Source organism: Scylla paramamosain, chromosome 33 (assembly GCF_035594125.1).
Source record: "Scylla paramamosain isolate STU-SP2022 chromosome 33, ASM3559412v1, whole genome shotgun sequence".
Taxonomy (NCBI): Eukaryota; Metazoa; Arthropoda; class Malacostraca; order Decapoda; family Portunidae; genus Scylla; species Scylla paramamosain.
The window spans coordinates 542,639-561,213 of record NC_087183.1 but is presented as its reverse complement, the minus strand read 5'-3'; the positions used below and the strand labels follow the sequence as shown (position 1 = coordinate 561,213).

The window sequence follows — 18,575 nt, the reverse complement described above, 5'->3', positions numbered from 1 at the left end:
GCAGCCAGTACTGGGTGTGCTGATGCTGTACAAGTGTCGAGCCAGGTGCCACAGCACATGTCAGCTGACTCCACTAGTGTAGTGTCTCTAGTCCAGGATGCACTGCTGTGTATGACTTGTATGTCTTTGCTAATAAGTAAATATTTGTGACTATTCTTATTATATATGTGAAATAAATATATAGTTTGCTAACAGTGTGGTATAATAGTGTAAAAATAAATATTTGATAACAATTCATGCATGCCCCAAAGGTAAAAAAAAAAAAAAACAGGATTGTGCCCTCTAAACTTTTAAGATACCACTTGCACATAGAAGCCCCGTCCCAGCGACTCCAGTGTCGGCTGGGATGGGGCTTCTATGTGCAAATGGTATCTTAAACTTAGTTTAGTAGCCAATCAGCCAATCCTGACTTTTTTTTTTTTACCTTGGGGGCATGACCTGGGAGTAGTAGTTTAGTAGCCAATCCTGACCTTTTTTTTTTTTTACCTTGGGGGCATGACCTGTACTCCCAGAAAGACTTTGCCAAAGATATTATTGACATGGCATAAATAACTATCATTGTTTTTTTTACCTTGAGGGCATGACCTGTACTCCCAGAAAGACTATTTGCCAAAGATATTATTGACATGGCATAAATAACTATCATTATGTTCAAGATGGTATACTGAATGTTTATTGTTTTAATGTGAATGTTAAGTGAATAAATACACAACAATAATATAAACATGGCACTTTTTTTCCTTATTACTGAAGTGCTGGAATGTACAAAACTTATCCCAAGCCTGAATGAAGGTGGTGGTGGTGGTTGTTGAATACAGAAGAGAGGGACTTGCTACATTCTTCCTTCCCAGACTGGAGTGGACTGGAGAACTCTTGCAGCAGGGCCTGGGAGCAACAACACTTGCCAATTCTTGTGTCCTTGCGTCAACTTGAGTGAGGAGCAACCTCTTCTTTGTGAAACTGCCTGCAGCTCTCGTGCCTCCACAAGTGTTGAAGGTTGCCTGTCGGTCCCGCCATGACTTGAAGGGAATTTTACGTGTTCTTCCTGCTTGAAATTCTTGACACACTCTTCTTACTGCAACTTGACTCTTCCCTGATTGCTTTGTCCCAACGATACTTAATACCTCTTGTGGGGCTTGAAGGTGGTGACGCTCTGCCTCTTTTCCTGGTGAAGCTTGACTCCCTGATTGCAATGGAGTACATTGGGCCTGGCGTGACAACACTGTTTAATAACCAGGTGCTGGTAGAGATTCCTGTGGGCTGTTCATGGGATGATGAAGTGGAAGCTGCACACTTCACACCTACAAGGAAAACAGACCATTAGTTCCTAGATACATGAAGCTTGTTGTATGTGTTGTGATTCCTTGTAATGTGTTTGATAACTGATTCCCTACAAAACTAAGACTACACAAGATATATGATGGGAAAATGGAGGAAGCCTGACAAGCACTGCATGGTATGGGAACTGTGCTGAGATTTAATATGAAATATGGCTAAATTCCATACTGTCATATTCAAGAAACAAAAATTGAAAGAAAGGAAAGCACCGGGTAGAGAAAATCTGAAAAGTATGGCAGTATAACGTTTGAAGCTGAGAAATGCGCGTTTGATAAATACGTCCCTATTATAATTTAAAGGCAAAAATTTGAAGGATGATGCAGAGTAGAAGAAAACACCAGATAGAAGAAATTTGCATGGCATCACAGATATTTCAATGGCATGACAGTTAATACACAAGTTTGAAAGATGAACCTGATTAAATATTTCTGTATCTCTGCGCTCATGAAGAACACAAATAAAAAACTTACTTTTTGAAAAGAAGAGTCATTTTAAACTGATCCGTACCTTTTAAGTTTATTAATTTTATTCATAGTCAGTTTATGGTTCCAGAGAAACAACAATTTCAAATCTAGCCTATCTTTTTGAAACCCACTGTATAATGAACACGTCATATAAGGGAAAGAATTTTGTAGCCAAATACATGAGGAAATATTATACAAGAAAATATTTATCAGATGAATAACAAATTAGGAAAAGAACTATTTGAAATAGGCCAACTTTGAGGTGAACTGGATAAAAAGAAAAAAAAGAAAAAAAATAAATAAATTAGTTTAATAGAACAAAGCAGTATTAGAAAAGTCTAATGCAAATTTAGAATGGAAATGTGTGTGTGTGTGTGTTTGAGAAGGGGTTATGTCTTTTTGAGTGCATGACCATTGTTTTGGCTGCCTGACTAGGTTTTTGAGTGTCACCAGATTTTTTGGCTGCCTGACTAGGTTTTTGAGTGTCACCAGATTTTTGAGTGCATCACCAGTTTTTTGAGTGCATCACCAGTATTTTGAGTGCCACCAGTTTTCTTGTGCCACCATTTTTTTTTTTTTTTTTTTTTTTTTGAGTGTCATCAGTATTTTCTGCATGAGAGTGCGTGGGTGTGCATACAGCGTTATTAAAGGTAGGTAAGTAGGTAGGTGTGTGTGTGTGTGTGTGTGTGTGTGTGTGTGTGTGTGTGTGTGTGTGTGTGTGTGTGATAATGAATAAAGGAAAATAATGACCAATCGTAGTTAACAAGCCAACTGCTACTCAGCACAGCGAATAAGCAGAGGGACCACAAAATAGCAGCCACAGACACACCAATCCAACATGATTGTACGTGCTTATATAACAATCTCAAATTCACTTCCTTAATTATCACCTCAGTAAGCTTAATCAGACGTCAATCACCTGGACAAACAAGCAACCAACTTACCATCTGGTCAGCATACTTCTCTCACCTGACAAGTTAAATCACTTTACCTGCAGTCTAATCACCCTTGCAGCTTATTCCCTCGCAAAATGCTAAACTTCTATAACTTCCCATCTGATCAGCATATTCATCTCTTCCCTGATAAGCTTAAACTACTTAAGTGTTGTAATCACCATCTGTTCAACCTAATCACACCTACCAACCTCTCCTGGTCAATCTATATCAGCTCAAGCTAATCACATTACCTAACGTGGCTTACCTAATCCCCATACCTGGACAAACCTAACCCAATCACACCTATCCATTCTAATCCTCAAGTCTTCAACCTAATCATTCACAATCTCACGGGTTACACATTAATTCCACGCACTGAGTAATAATTTAACATTCTTTCCATTACCAAACTCTTACCTTCACTCCTTCACCGCCTCCTTCAGCCTTCCGCCACGAGACCACCGCACCTCGACCTCTCTCTCTCGCTGCGAGTCGTGGAAGGGACCGAGCAGGGCCGCCAGGCTGGAGGAAAACGAGACAATGATCCCTATTCTGAAACACTTCTGCGCCGCACCTCCACTAAACTAATAAGACTCTAAATGAAATTGCACAGGTTTTCAAAGATGTTTTCATGGTTCTAGTGACAGATTAACACGATTTTTGTATTATTAACAGAAGAAACGCATTTGAGAACCCGGCTAATCATCTCTGTGGCATTCGAAAAAAGAAAAAAATGGTGAGACAACAAATGAAGCGTTTCAGAATACGTAGCTATACTCGTAATATAAGTTCTTTTTCTATCGCTGGTATTAATTTGTGTGCGTTCGTATGATTGCTGGCTTGTATAAGTAAAGTTATGGATTGTTTTGAGAGTTTTGTTAAAAATATCGATGTTTTTTTAAGTTTGTAATTAACGAGTGTGAATGATTGTAAGTCTCTCTCTCTCTCTCTCTCTCTCTCTCTCTCTCTCTCTCTCTCTCTGACTAAATATTATTCGCATGTAAGATGAACTCCCAAAATATAAGAGTACGATAAGTAAATTGATTCGGAATTAAAAGAAGTTTCTGAGAGATTATGAATGAGTGCCAGACCCGTGAACGAGACGACACAATGATTACTGGATTAATATACGTACTACACAGTTTCCTTAATAGATCAAAAGACGAAAAAAAAAAAAAAAAAAACGTTATTAAGAAAGGTCATTTGATCTTAGAAAACTTATTATACTGATCAACTGATGATGATAATAACAGTGAAGGAAGGAAAATAGGAGGAGGAGGAGGAGAAAGTGCAGGTAATAATATAGGAAAACCGAGATAGTAAATAGTCATAGGAAGTGAAGGTAGTTCTAATAGTAGTAGTAGTAGTAGTAGTAGTAGTAGTAGTAGTAGTGGTGCTGGTGGTGGTGATGTGATGGTGGTGGTGGTGATGGTAGTAGTAGTGGTGGTGGTAGTAGCATTAGTAGTAGTAGTAGTAGTAGTTGCCTTTGCTCTCACCACGACTGTTTTTGAGGCTACAGAGATGATTAGCTCGGTTTTCAGGCATTTTTCCTGGCTTTTTTTTATTTTTTATTTACACAATTCAATTTTCTCCTTTTATATTAAATCGATGCTTTTCTTTTTTCCTGTTAATTATTGTGCTGTTGCAGATCGCGGAATAAAATAATGTTTCTTTTGATATGTTCATGTCTCGCTGCTCTCGTTATTCTTTTTTTTTTTTCTTTATCGCTTGTAAAGTATTGATAGTCTTTTTTATTCTTTATTAACGTTTCAAATTACCAAGGACAATAATACTTTTTCATCTATTTACATTTTGTTGTTTTGTGACATTTAAATATTCAGACTTTTACTCCGTAGAGTAAAACATCGATGCTTCTTTTTCCTAACTAATAAATGTTCTTTTGAATTGCTAAGTACATATGATAAAGATTTCTTCCAGTCACTTAAATTACTTAAATGTGTGTGTGTGTGTGTGTGTGTGTGTGTGTGTGTGTGTGTGTGTGTGTGTGTGTGTGTGTAGTAGAAGTAGTAGTAGTAGTAGTAGTAGTAGTAGTAGAAGTAGTAGTAGTAGTAGTAGTAGTAGTAGCCCTCCGCCATGATGGCGGAGGGCTGCTACTACATGCATGAAAATGCATGAAAATTAATTAATGCATGTAAATCTTACTTCTAATGCATGAAATCTTACTTTGTTTATTCATAAATTTTTAGGGTAATTTCAAGCATCATAAGCCATCACCTATACCTGTCGTCACTGCTAAGGGTACCGTACCGCCTTGTGTCCTTTCATGCGATTATTAGCATATGTACAAGGCGCGACATACCGAGGCTCAGGTAATACCAGCGGCGGTAAATTTAGTGCTAGAAATCAATAACCTGAGCCTGCCTCCAAAGAGCGCGGCGAGGGACCCTTCCCGTCGGGCCATCCTGAGAGGCTTAGCGACGCGTGACACACACACACACACACACACACACCAAGCCATGCGTTACATCCCTTTGAGGAGGTGGTGGTGCCCGCGGCGGCTCTCACCGGCAATAATGTTGGCAGCAGTATATGTTGAATAAGAGACAGACAGCCATTTGCAACAAGCCAAAAGCACTGAAATCCACTTTGCATTCAAAACATCAGAGTGACTCGAAGGCTATTAGACTCACAAGAGAAAAAGAAGTAGGAAAAAAAAAATCTGCATGTAGTGTTTGAAAATGTAGCAGAGGAAAAGCTTTGAATCACGGTGGACAAAGACAGCTTAAGAATTGGGTGGAAAAAAAGCTTGCATGTAACTCTCCTTAGTTTCACTTTTAACTTTTTTTTTTTTTTTTTTCATGGGAGAAGTTGTGTGATGGGAGGAAGTCGCATCAGACTGCACTCCTTTTCCCTCCATGTGCTCTGTAGCGGTGTTGTCTTGCTTGTTGTCCACTGTATACAAGGTGTAACGCGAGTTTCTGCAAATACTGAATGATATGAAGGAACGTGTAACTCTAAGTAGGAAATGTTCTATACACATATGCATTTTAAGGCTTTGTTTACCCGTTAGACGGTTAGAGGAGTTGAAAATGTATGGGACTCGCTAGTGCGCTGCTATGCGTGTGCAGAGTGCAGACGTGACGGACAGACGGCTGCATTGTCGCAGTCTCGGAGGTGCCACTTATTTAATCTTATTTTTTGCAGGCTGTGGAATATTGCAGTATCTTATAACAAGACAAATTATATAAAAAAGCACGTAATTTACCGATAAGTATTACACGACAACATTATTGCGGTGATTATAAGTACTCCTTTAAAATGCTACGTGGCATCCATCATCACTCAGCTCTTTTCAAGGTCGCTCGGACTCGCTGCCCCCTCCTCCCTCGCTTTGATGATGCCACTTAGCATTTTACAGGAGAGAGAGAGAGAGAGAGAGAGAGAGAGAGAGAGAGAGAGAGAGAGAGAGAGAGAGAGAGAGAGAGAGAGACTTTAGCAGACAACCAACATCTGGGGGCTGCTGCACTGAGGTAATCATGAGGTGAATGAAAAAAAAAAAAAAAGAAATTCCCCTACCAGATACCAGATTCAGGAAATATATCTTTCACAATATTTTCCCGGTGAGGAACACGTGAGTGACGAGCGCTCGCTCGGGGCTGTTCAGTGCAGGGACCAGACAGTGTTCTGAGTCAGAATAATACTATATACGTGTGCACTAGACTTGTATTGTGACACTCAATGACAAGAGTACGAAATGAATGAGTGGGTGACCAGCTTATAATTATGTACTACCTCACCCTGCTACACACACACACACACACACACACAGATAGATAGATACGTGGTGTATTGACCATAACAAGTAATACAATAATAATCAGTTCATGACACATACTCTTGCTTACAAACTTTAGTATCACGATCCATCATGACACACACACACACACACACACACACACACACACACAGTATATCTTAACACAATACATTTACCTCAAAGAACTATGGAGACCTTATACAAAGATCACTAAGAGATTGGTGGTGCCTCAGAGAAGCCCTGACCCTGCCTCAAGGAAACGGTTGCCTGCTTTATGACCCGAATCACGACAAGCAAAAGCCGTGACAGCAACAACAGGAGTGACAGACAGCACGCGCCGCACTTCATCCAGCGTTCCATGAATTCTGGAACGATATGTCAGGCTCTCTGCCTTCTACTCGTATTTGAGTTGTGTTGTTTCAAGAGAGGAAAATCAAGACACTTCCGGGGCTACTCTGCCCTAATCCACTGGTAATTTTCCATGCAGTTGTTTGGGAAAGTGATAGCTAAGTGATATTTATATTTTTTTTAAACTATTACGAGAGCTTCGGCTCCTTCACACGCATAAAGAGTAGCATGCTCACAGGAGCCAAACAACTTTGAGGCACTGCGTACTTGTCCACCAGGAGCCGATGGGGCCAAGAGTGTGAGTGATGTGTGGACAAGTATGTGGTGCTCTGTCTGGGCCACCCCTTGTGGGATTGCCGGCCTGGCATATAGACAGATAAATTGATCTACTTGTATACGTGTAGTATGTGTGCGGACAGGCACGAATGTAGGAAAACCACAGATATTACGATACTATAACAATGTCACAGTATTGTGTACGTACACAGCCACCAACATTAACCCAGCCACCGCCTTCTCCCGCCCCGTGTGCCCGTCCTTTCCGCTACTGCTAAGTGACTTTTGTCGAAGGTTTCACTTTTACTTTCAAATATCAACATGACTTTTTAATAGTCATGTATTTTTATCATCCGAAACCCATGTATATATTTTTTTCCTTATATTCATACATGTATCATCTATCAGTTCTATATTTTTGTTTTTGCTTATTTAGAAATATATACTTTTTCATAATTCATCTTCCATTCATAATTCATCTTTTTGGTAATCTGTCTGCACCTGTTTTTCTCCATCTTGCCCCCGGAGAGAGAATAAGAGCACATCACAGTAATTTTTCCTTTCCCTCCCTTCCTCATTTCTTTACCCTCACAGTTCTCTCCCTCCCTCTCTTTTTCTCTCTCCTTCCCCTTTCCTCTTCCTGATCTAATCCATTCTCTCATAACCTAAGAACATTCTAAGAAGATAAGGGACGCTGCAGGAAACCGTCAGGCCTACACGTGGCACTCCCTGTACTGTATGACCTGACTATGCTTCTAGTGAATCCTCCGTCTTTTTTTTCTTCCTTTTCATTCCTCGCGTACTAAAACCTTATGTATCCTTTGTTTTCTGAACTATTTCGTCTTCAGGCTCTTCCCAACCACAGTCCAGTAACCTTTGCTTTTTACTCCAGTAATATTTGTACCACAAGAACTTCACATTATCACTGTGCGTTGTAACATTACTGCATAACAAGAGTAAACTGGTACAGAACACACATACAGTTAAGAACAGTCACACGGAGCGTGGGAGAAACACTTGGCTTGCTGGCAAGGAAAAAGAGAAGGAACAACAGCCTCATCTCTCCTTTCCCAGTCATGTAAGAATGTTCTGTGGTAAATAATTTGTTCCATTGGATGCACACTTAGCATATCTGAGGTGCTGCGGTGCAAGGGAAGTCTAGCTTGTCTTTTCTTGTCTTCTATCTCATACTTTTATACTTTCAGTTTTATCTTTTCCTTTGTGTAAAACAGTACAACATTGTGACCTAAAGGTGTGTTCTTTCTTCTTTTCCTTTGTGTTGCTTTGTGGCGGCGAGCCGCAACACTCGGGGGTATTGAAGGAAAAAGGAGCAAGGCACATAAAGGCAAGGCAGCGCCGACAAGACTCGCAACACGGGAACCTCTTCTATTCTACGTGGTTGATTTTTTAAAATTTCTAGAAAACTTCGACGCTCAGATATGGCAGTAAGACAAGCGGTATGTAGTGTGGGGTAGGGAGGGGCCTGCACGCTGCCAAAGCCTTGAATGGAGTTTGGAGTGGGGTAGGGTAGGAGGTTTTTCTATTCGACCGCTATGTTTAATCTTTTTCCCCTTTCTGGAACACATATATGCTAGTAAACCCCGTGGTCTCGTGCAGTGTGGAGAAGGCAGGGGCTTGCAGACCTCCTCCACGCTGCAAAGCCTCAGTGGAATGTGAAGAGGGGAGGGGCGTGCAGGCTTCCTCCACGGTGCAAGGTATTGGTGGAGTGTATGAGCACATCCGCTTTAAACTGCAGCAAGAGGCGGAGCAGCTGCCCGTTCATCGTGAGGAAGGAGTTGGTGGTCACCACGGGAAACTGCGAGTACTTATTAAGAGTTACTACTCTGTCATAATACGGCGTTACATCTTCTTAAAACAAGGGAAACGAGGCGCCAAGCAATGAAGATATTCTGAAGCGCATTGGTCTCTCGCAAGGACTATTTTCAATGGCTACAAAGATGACAAATCGTGTTCTTATGGGGGTTTCTCTCACTGATGATGCAGAATCCATCCTAAACTATAAATACAGTCATAAAAACACACTTGAACACCATAGTAACTTCCACTAGAGGCTATTAAAAGTTGCCAATATAAGATTCTGAGAAGTAACACTTCCTGCACAGGCGCGGCCAAGACAGCGCGACTCGGCGACACCTCAGGCAGCAGGGAGCCGCCACATTCTACGAAGCATGCAGAGCGTTAGAACAATATTGTGAAACACTTCTGCGCCGCACCTCCAATACATTCAAAAAGCTCTAGTTGAAGTCACACGCGTTCCTAATGTGTCTTTACGGTTCTAGTGACAGATTAACAAGATTTCTATATTATTAACAGGAGAAGCACTCGTATGAACTCAGCTAATCATGTCTGTGGCCTTTGAAAATAGTAGTGGTGGGAGAGCAAAACGTTTCTGAATACGGACCTGTTAAACTGTCACTAGCGTTATTAATCTGTCACTAGAACATAATAAAAAAAAATAAAAAAAAGAGAAACACCCTTAAAATCCGTGTCACTTCAAGTAGAGCCATATGAATGTATTGCACATGCGGTACGGATGTGTTTTTATTGCCCTTACGTGAGGCGCGTCCTTCCCAGCGATGGTCGGCTGCTACTCCCCTCAAAAGCCGCATAACCATCGCAGTAATGCGATGGTTATGCGAATCAAAGGCCTCTGTTGCCCTCCTAAAACCCCAGATAAGGTGCAGAAAATCCCTGATCATAGTGTAGGAAAGAATGCAACTGTTTTCTTTCTTTCTAATTCGCTTTTTCCGAACACTAATTTCCGTGGGAGGAATAAAGAACAAAATAAAAAAAAATGCAAAAGCAGGCGGATTGAGGGGATGATGGAAGGTGTGAAGAAAAATACCTAGTGGTAATTACGTGAATGGTTAGGGTTGGTAAAGTTGTGTAAGGGTTAAGCTGGTAAGTGTGGTGGCGAGAGGCAGAATTTCTCAACCTTTTCCGACCTGAGCACCTCTGTACTCAGGTCTGGGCAGTCCACTCACATTGTGATACACTTAGCTACATTTCATAGGCTAGTCTTTGCTGCACTCTAAAATGGTAGACTGTATGTTGGTTGTTGGTGGTGGTGTGGCCGGAATGTATTGGAATTCCATATGCTTCCAAAATTTATTCAGACGTTTCTTGAATGTACCCACTGTCTCACCTTCAACGACGCTTCATGAAAATCCGTTCAAGCCTCGTTGAAGCTGAGACACTGAATATATTCAAGAAACTCCTGGATAACTTTTGAAGACTCTCTCTCTCTCTCTCTCTCTCTCTCTCTCTCTCTCTCTCTCTCTCTCTCTCTCTCTCTCTCTCTCTCTCTCTATATATATATAGTCCGTGTTACTGTTTTCTACCTATGTCTTTCTGTCGGTCTGCAGTTCTTTTCACTCTCTTATTTGTAGTGCAGGAGCATGCGTCCTACATATCTATATTCTACTCTCTGTATCTGATCAGTGACTCTCCCTCGCCAGTCACAGCTTCCCACCCAGGGCAGCACCATGTGACCTCATTGCTGTGTCTAAATCAATCAATCAGTTAGGTAATAATTCATCCCCTTCACCGTCTCCCTCAGTCTCCAATATCTTTCTTCTTTCTCTCTGTTCAAAAACTCCCTCATTTCGACTCCTGTCCCCGCTTAATCCTGCATCTCCTGGCTTGGCTCCATTGCTCCGCTGTTCCCTCGCCCTCTCCTCCTCCTGCTCCGCCCCGACACACCCTTTCTCCAGGGACCGCGCCGCCCTTACCTTCAGGGAATCCAGAGTGAGTTTTCCTTTTATCCTGCAAGGCGGTATTTCAGTTACGATGGTCCTGGTATTTCTCTGCAGCAGTGAAAATGTCTTGCTCGATTCCAATATGCAATTTGGTCTTATTCTAATTTGGTTTCTGCATTACATCGCATTCAACTTTCAGGAAATGGAGGGCGAGGGTAGTTTCTCTTTCTTTACTTTTTTCAACGCCGTCTCTCTCTCTCTCTCTCTCTCTCTCTCTCTCATTTAGGTTTCTTTCCCTCACAAGGGACGCGGCAGACACAGCGCAAGTGACCGGACCCGCAATCAGAAGTCATACTAAGAACGTGACTATAAAAAATGTGGCAGCGAGTGTTGGCCGTCTGGCGGGGCAGGGCGAGGCGGAGCTCGCGTGAGAGCTGCGTGACCCATACAACTCAGGAAGCAGCAAGGTGCCCAGAATCCACTGATTTGCAAGTTAAGGGACAGAAAAGAAAAAAAAGAAAGAAAAAAAAAAAAAAACGTAAAATTTGTGCAAATTTCTTTTCTTTTTTTTGTATTTTTTTTTTTTTTGGTTGTGTGTGTGTGTGTGTTTAAAAAAAAAGTACATGTTTAAAAATGCTGTATATATAAAAAAAAAAAGCATGTATCTTGTTAAAATAAGGCACATTTTGCTCAAAATATTGTATGCGGAAGAAAATGTATATCTCGTAAAAAAAATAAATAAATAAATAAAAAAATGAGAACACTACATGATGTGAAGGAAAAATGTGGATCTTGTATTGAAAATACATAATTTTTGAGGTAAAAAAGTGATTTCATACAGTAAAAACAATTTCCTGTAAATGTGCATTTTCTTTAAAGGACATATTTTATAAGAAAATGTATTCCGCCAATGGAAAGTTGCATTTTGAGTAAGGAAATTAAATTCTGTGGAAAAAAAAAACAGTGTATAAAGTAAATTTGTGAATAACAGTACATTTTTGTACAAGGAAAGACAATTGTGTACAAGAACGAACATTTTGCGTATGAGGAGATGCATTCTTGTAAAAGAAGTGTTTAGAGTAAAAAGAAAACACTTATTTTGTGTGTGTGCTTCCTCTGTTTCTGCGCGTCCGCTGCTTTCACAGGCGTTGCTTGATCAGCGAGCAGCGCCGCTTAAAGGAGAGAGGAGGAGGAGGAGGAGGAGGAGGAGAAACCAGCACGCCGCTGAACCAAGCAGGACTTAGAGCGCTTCATAAAGGCAACGAGGGGACTGAAGAAATGTGAACGACACCAGTTCCCGAAAGGTGAATGGGAGAAGTCTAGGAAAGAGAGGAGAGGAGAGAGGGAGAGTGAAAAAAAAAAGAGGAGGAGGAGGAGGAGAGAGATGGCAGTGTGAGGGAAGAGTGAGGAGGACGTGAGGAAGGTGGAGAGGCAATTTAGGAAATAAAACTTGAGGAAAGAGAAGAGAAGAGAAGAGGAGAGTGAGAGGTGAGGGGGGAACGAATTAGTAGGAAAGGGTTGCCAAAATTATGATTCCAGTCACATGATTGGACCTGAGAGGAGAGAGAGAGAGAGAGAGAGAGAGAGAGAGAGAGAGAGAGAGAGAGAGAGAGAGAGAGAGAGAGAGAGAGAGAGAGAGAGAGAGAGAGAACGACTTAGTAAAAAAATGTTAACAAAATTATGATTCCAGTCACATGATTGGACCTAAGAGGTGTAAGCGCCGTACGACGCTCATTAATGTATTGTACTGGAGGTGACTGAAACGAGCTGTGCAGTACGCGCTCTTTGTATTCAGAAGCGGTCAAACCTGTGAATTAACATAGTATCACTAATACGGATAAAAACACAAAAAAGTATATCAGTAGATAAAACAAGTATTGCAGTACATTAATGTCGTGACACTTCACTTCGTCAGTTCCCTAACATATGTGAGTCAATACAGAGTTACCTACATTGTAGTGGGTTAGGTCGGTTCTACAGATGAACACCACCAGCAAGTCGCCCTCTCGTCTGCGTGATCTGATGTACGTCATTATCTTACGTTAAGTGTACTTATACTAACATACATCATTAAATCCTCACAATTACGTATCTAATTACTATAAGTAGTTACATTATGTTGACACGCATCATTAAATCCTCATGGTACATAAGTATCTGTTATCTAATACTATGATGAATACATACACAGTGCGGGGAACAGGCGTCCTCTTGGTTGTATGCAAGGGATTACACTTGGGGATTTACCAGGATCGGGGATTTACTGATTTAGGTCGGGGATTTACTGGGATTAACTCTCCGCGCCTCCCGAGACACGTCTGACGTGTAGGCGTGACTGTCGTGAGGTGGCTTAGGAGACGCTGGTGGGCCCCTACAGCCTATGATGTTCATTATGCTGTGGGTATGTTATCAACACTCACGTCACAACAACCGACCATTCGGCGAGAGAAATAGCTGAGAGGGCAAGTTCAACGCGTCCCCTCGGCCCTACACTCCCCTCTCACTCTGTTGTGCCGGCGCGTAGGCGCGCCATACACTGCTCATGTATAACAACCAGGTGCTACAAATAATATAACGCTAACAAATAAAACATAAAATGTCACATTACAATGTACGTATGTGCGTATCTCTAGCCGTCGTGTAAGGTGTACATATACGGCGGCTACAAGAGGAGAGAGAGAGAGAGAGAGAGAGAGAGAGAGAGAGAGAGAGAGAGAGAGAGAGAGAGAGAGAGAGAGAGAGAGAGAAAATTAGGGGACTTATTCACATCACATCACTAGTTCCAGACATAATACATTTTATAATCGGTCGCCGGGTGAGTTCAACACAACACATGTTTGCTGATCATCACAAACACTCGATGCAATGCGCATGATAACCTCTCTCTGGTCCAGGTGTACTGAATTAAGCTTATACATCATGGTAAACATATTCAAGGCAGTAGGTAGCAGGTTAGGAGCATTTTCGAGGCTCATGCAAGAAGCCATCAGGCCTACACGCGGCTGTTCCTGTATTAAATCTACGCATTTCTGCCTGTCATCCCCATAAATTATTCAATTAATCAGTCTGTCTAATCTTTTCAATATTTTTGGCTCAGCAGCAGCAGAAGCAGTTTCCTAAGATAATTACGGATGCATATTCCAAATTGGTTTATATAAAAATGATCTATGCTTGCCTTGTTTGCTTGTCGTTACACACACACACACACACACACACACACACACACACACACACACACACACACACACACACACACACACACACCAAAAGTTACTCGTACATAACAATTACAAGGGCATTCCCGGCACGTCCAGGAAAGCCAACGACCCGTCTCACATCGCATCACATCATCAAAGCAACACCATCTTTCCTGCCCAGTGGCCGCACACCCGCAACTAAAAAATATATCTCCCTTAAAGCTACACAGGCGCTCCACCACAGAGACTAGCAGTGGCCGGATAGCACACACTGCCCACGCCTTTACTATGCACGCAGCACATTATCAGCAAAGTGTGTATTTATGTCCCTCACCAACAAACGTTTAACGGCAGAGATAATTTCCCGTTGTTTTTACTTATCTATTTTTCTTTAATACACCTCCAAGAAAAAGTAGTAATAGAATACACCTTACTTTTCACTGACCGAGAAAATTTGATAATTTGATAACACCAAGATCATTTGAGTTTATGAACATCGTAATTTATAATCACTGAGTGCTTCCCGCCGGGATAGCAATTTTTTATTTTTTTTTCTGTCACAGATCAAGTGATCTGAACGCACAGCTCAGGAAACACACACACACACACACACACACACACACACACACGGATAACTGTTGCACTGGCCACACGCTTGTGTTTCTGATTCTCAGTGATAGTTTTTATTTTAAACTTTGCAACACGAGTAGTACTAGCAGCAGCAGCAGCAGCAACAGGAGTCGCCGTTCAACACAGCCACTTCCTTTTTCCCCCCTTCCCTTCTCCCTCTTTCTTCTTTCCTTCTCTCACCTTTGCTAAATAAATACTCGTACTCTACCTCGCCTGGCAAACACAGGGAGCCTAGCCTGCATGATACACACGCTTACTCAAGTCACACCTTACAAACAGATCATGCTGGAAAGGTATTCCTCCTCCTCTTCCTCCTCCAGCTGCCTCTCTTTGCTTCTCCATTGGCTGACAGCGTGAGCAGGGAAGCCCGCCGCCACGTGATAGGCCAGCCTGGCCGAGGCTCCTCCCTGACTGGGGTGCGGAGCAGCCAACGGCTGCGAAAGACAAAGCACAAGGACTGATTGGCAGCGGGGCGGGTGTTGGCGGGCGTGGGAAAGGCGCCCCGCCCCTCCCGGCAACATCATGGCGGGTGGTGGAATTATATATTATTTGCAATTCCTGCTTACTACTGACGCACGTGGCCATAGTGAACACTGAACACCGCTGCTGAAACACTTTCTGTACACTCCAGACGAAATACACTAGACTTTACCTTGTTTGAATATAACCTGTTGACACTGACATCATAATTCTTAATATAAAGGGACTTAAAGACACAAGCTCAATAGGCTCTGATAGTATTCCTTTAACTTTCGTAAAAGACTCATTGTCTGTTATAGCATTCTATCTAACTTGCATTGTTAACACTTTCATTGTCACAGGTATCTTTCCTACTACTTGGAAACATGCTGTGGTAGTTCCACTCTTTAAAAGTGGTGATACTAATGATTTTAATAATTACAGACCTATTTCTCTTTTACCCATTCTTTCTGAAATTCTTGTAAAAGTAGTTGCTAGCCAGCTCTCGCATTATTTGGAAACTAATAAACTCTTGTCTAATACGCAGCACGGGTTCCGTCCTAGACTGTCTACAGAAACTGCTCTTACTGTCGTTACAGATAAAATTTATGATAATATGTACTCAAAGAAAATCTCTGTATTGACTTTATGTGATCTATCAAAAGCCTTTGACAGTATCAGCCACGATAATTTATTAAATAAGTGCACTAAGCTTAATATTGACAATTTTTGGTTTGCAAATTATATTCAAGATATATCACAATCCGTTCGCTTAAATAATACAATATCTAAGAAAGAAAACGTACGTTACGGGGTTCCACAAGGCTCAATTCTCGGCCCAATTTTAATTTCTATATACGTCAATGATCTTAATGAGAAAGTCGAGACATCTTTGATACAATACGCGGATGACACCCAATTCCTCGAAGCTGATACTGTCGAAAATTTTGATGAGCTCATCTCCAACACTGAAAATGCATTGCAAAATATAGAACTTTATTTCCTAACAAATGGTCTATTATTAAATAACAAAAAAACGCAATGCATTTTCATTGGAAATAGGCAACTGTTAGCCCATGTTCCCCCTGACATTTCTATAAATTGTAATGGAGTACATATATACCCGACTACGCATGTAAAAAATTTGGGTGTCTATTTTGACAAATACATGTTATTTGATGTGCACATTGCAGAATTAAATACTAAAATAATGGGAACATTAATGTTTATAAACAGAGTTAGTGAGAACTTTGACAAACCCACTCGTAAAGTTATTGTACAGTCTTTAGTGCTTAGCCTCATTAATTATTGTATTTGTATCTGGGGCTCTCCCAACAAAACTCTCATTCATACTGTACAAAAACTACAGAACTTTGCTGCTAAAGTTGTAACTGGAGGTGCAAGAAAATATGACCACGTGACTCCTATCATAAAAGACCTAGAGTGGCTGACTGTGAAAGACAAATATTATTTAGAGAAGTGTACTACAGTGTATAAATCAATGAATGGACTATACCCAGACTGGTACCTGAACCTTCCCACAGTCAGAGATAATACAACCACCACAACAACACAAGGAAATAACCTGTATATAAAAAGAACTAAAACACACACTGGTGCCAGGGCCACTACGGTGTGTGGGCCCAAGTTATGGAATGAGCTCCCTCGCTATATTACCACCTCCGGAAGCCTACACAGTTTCAAATCTAGTCTTAGAAATCTACTGTTAAATGTGTTGAATTAGGTCTCCACATGTATTTATTTTTTACACTATCTAGCTAGATTTCTCCAATATTTAAATTTTGTTTCTAGTCTTATTTTAGTTTTAGCTTTATTTTAGGTATTATTTCATAGTATTTTATAGTATTTCTCGTAGATTTTATCTCATCATTTTAGCATTTATGGCCTTACGCTAAGCTGATGATGTAGCTACATTTGCTTTCTTATTTTACTTGTGCTTGTGTATGATCAAATGAATAACCATGTTTCATGGAATAAACAATTTATTATTATTATTATTATTATTATTATTATTATTATTATTATTATTACTATTATTATTATTATTCCCCCCTTCTCTCTCTCTCTCTCTCTCTCTCTCTCTCTCTCTCTCAGATACATATCTAAGTAGAGATATTTATATTTCAAACAAATGATAAGATGGGTGTGTGTGTGTGTGTGTGTGTGTGTGTGTGTGTGTGTGTGTGTGTGTGTGTGTGTGTGTGTGTGTGTGTGTGTGTGTGTGTGTGTGTGTGTGTTTGCGCGTGTCACTGCTCTGCGGTGTGGTCGTGCCGCCCCTCACTCGTCAGTGAGGAGGGCGCGGTGTGTTCTTCCACGGAGAGAACAAATAGATAAATAAATAAATAGCTAAAACAAGCAGATGAATAAATGTTACAGGAGAGTTATGAAGAAAGCTTGTGTGTTGGTGCCCAGCACTCTGCGGAGGAAGTAATACTTCTTTGTCCTTCTTCTATCCTCTCTAATGCAAGAGTTAACCTGTGTTCTCATCCATGCATCCTTTTTACAGATGAACTCTGAAATTTCCCGTTTGCTTCTGCGTTTCCTCCTTCCTATGACTTGAACTCTTTGAAGAGGGAGGTTTCAAGGCACTCGCCCTCCAATTTTGGATAATCTTATTTTTTATTTTTCCTTACGGATTGGCATCTCGGTGGGTTATTTTTTTCGTTTTTTTTGTTGCCCAGGGCCAGTGCTCCTCTTGCATAAAAAAAAAAAAAAAACAGCAGCAGCGGCACCAGCAGCAGCAGCAGCAGGAGGAGCAGCAGTAGTTGTAATAATGGTAGTGGTAGTAGTAGTGGTAGTAGTAGTAGTAGCAGCAGCAGCAGCAGCAGCAGCAGCAGCAGCAGCAGCAGCAGCAGCAGCAGCAACATCAGTATAAAAAATATTATTATTATTATTATTATTATTATTATTATTATTATTATTATTATTATTATTATTATCATTATTATTATTATCATTATTATTAGTAGTACTGTAGTAGTAGTAATAGTAATAGTAGTAGCACCTCACTTATGGACAGGTATACGAGATACTCCCATGTTGGTGATGTGGCAGCGATAAGAAGGGTCGGTCTGTCTAAAGTCAGCCCTCCTGTTGTCGAATCTCACTTTTCTGAGTGGCTCACTTATCTCCTGCTTCAGAGAATAATCAATTTTGTTAGTGGGGAACTAGAGGTAATTAAAATCTAGGAAAGCATGATGATAATGATGATAACGATGATGATGGTGATGATGATGTTAATGATACTGATGTCAGTAGTGATGGTGGTGATTTCAGCAATATCATGATGTCACAAAATAAAGTCTTACTTACATACAAATGCTGCGATGACGAGGGAGAGAGAAAAGAAAGGGCAAGGAATAGAACAGGGAAGATTAGCGTGATAGAAAATTAATAAATTAATAAATAAC

At 40.8% G+C, this 18,575-nt stretch overlaps 1 protein-coding gene across 1 annotated transcript in view; it reads right to left on the bottom strand.

The window, feature by feature from the left end:
- Positions 1 to 645: 645 nt before the first annotated feature.
- Positions 646 to 18,575, bottom strand: part of LOC135089508 (uncharacterized) — a 58,059-nt gene continuing 40,129 nt past the window's right edge. The window contains exons 12-13 of the mRNA XM_063985086.1: positions 3,155 to 3,259; positions 646 to 1,301 (exon numbers count right to left, since the gene is read on the bottom strand). The gene's annotated coding sequence lies outside the window, so the exon portion shown is untranslated. The remainder of the gene's footprint in view (positions 1,302 to 3,154; positions 3,260 to 18,575) is intronic.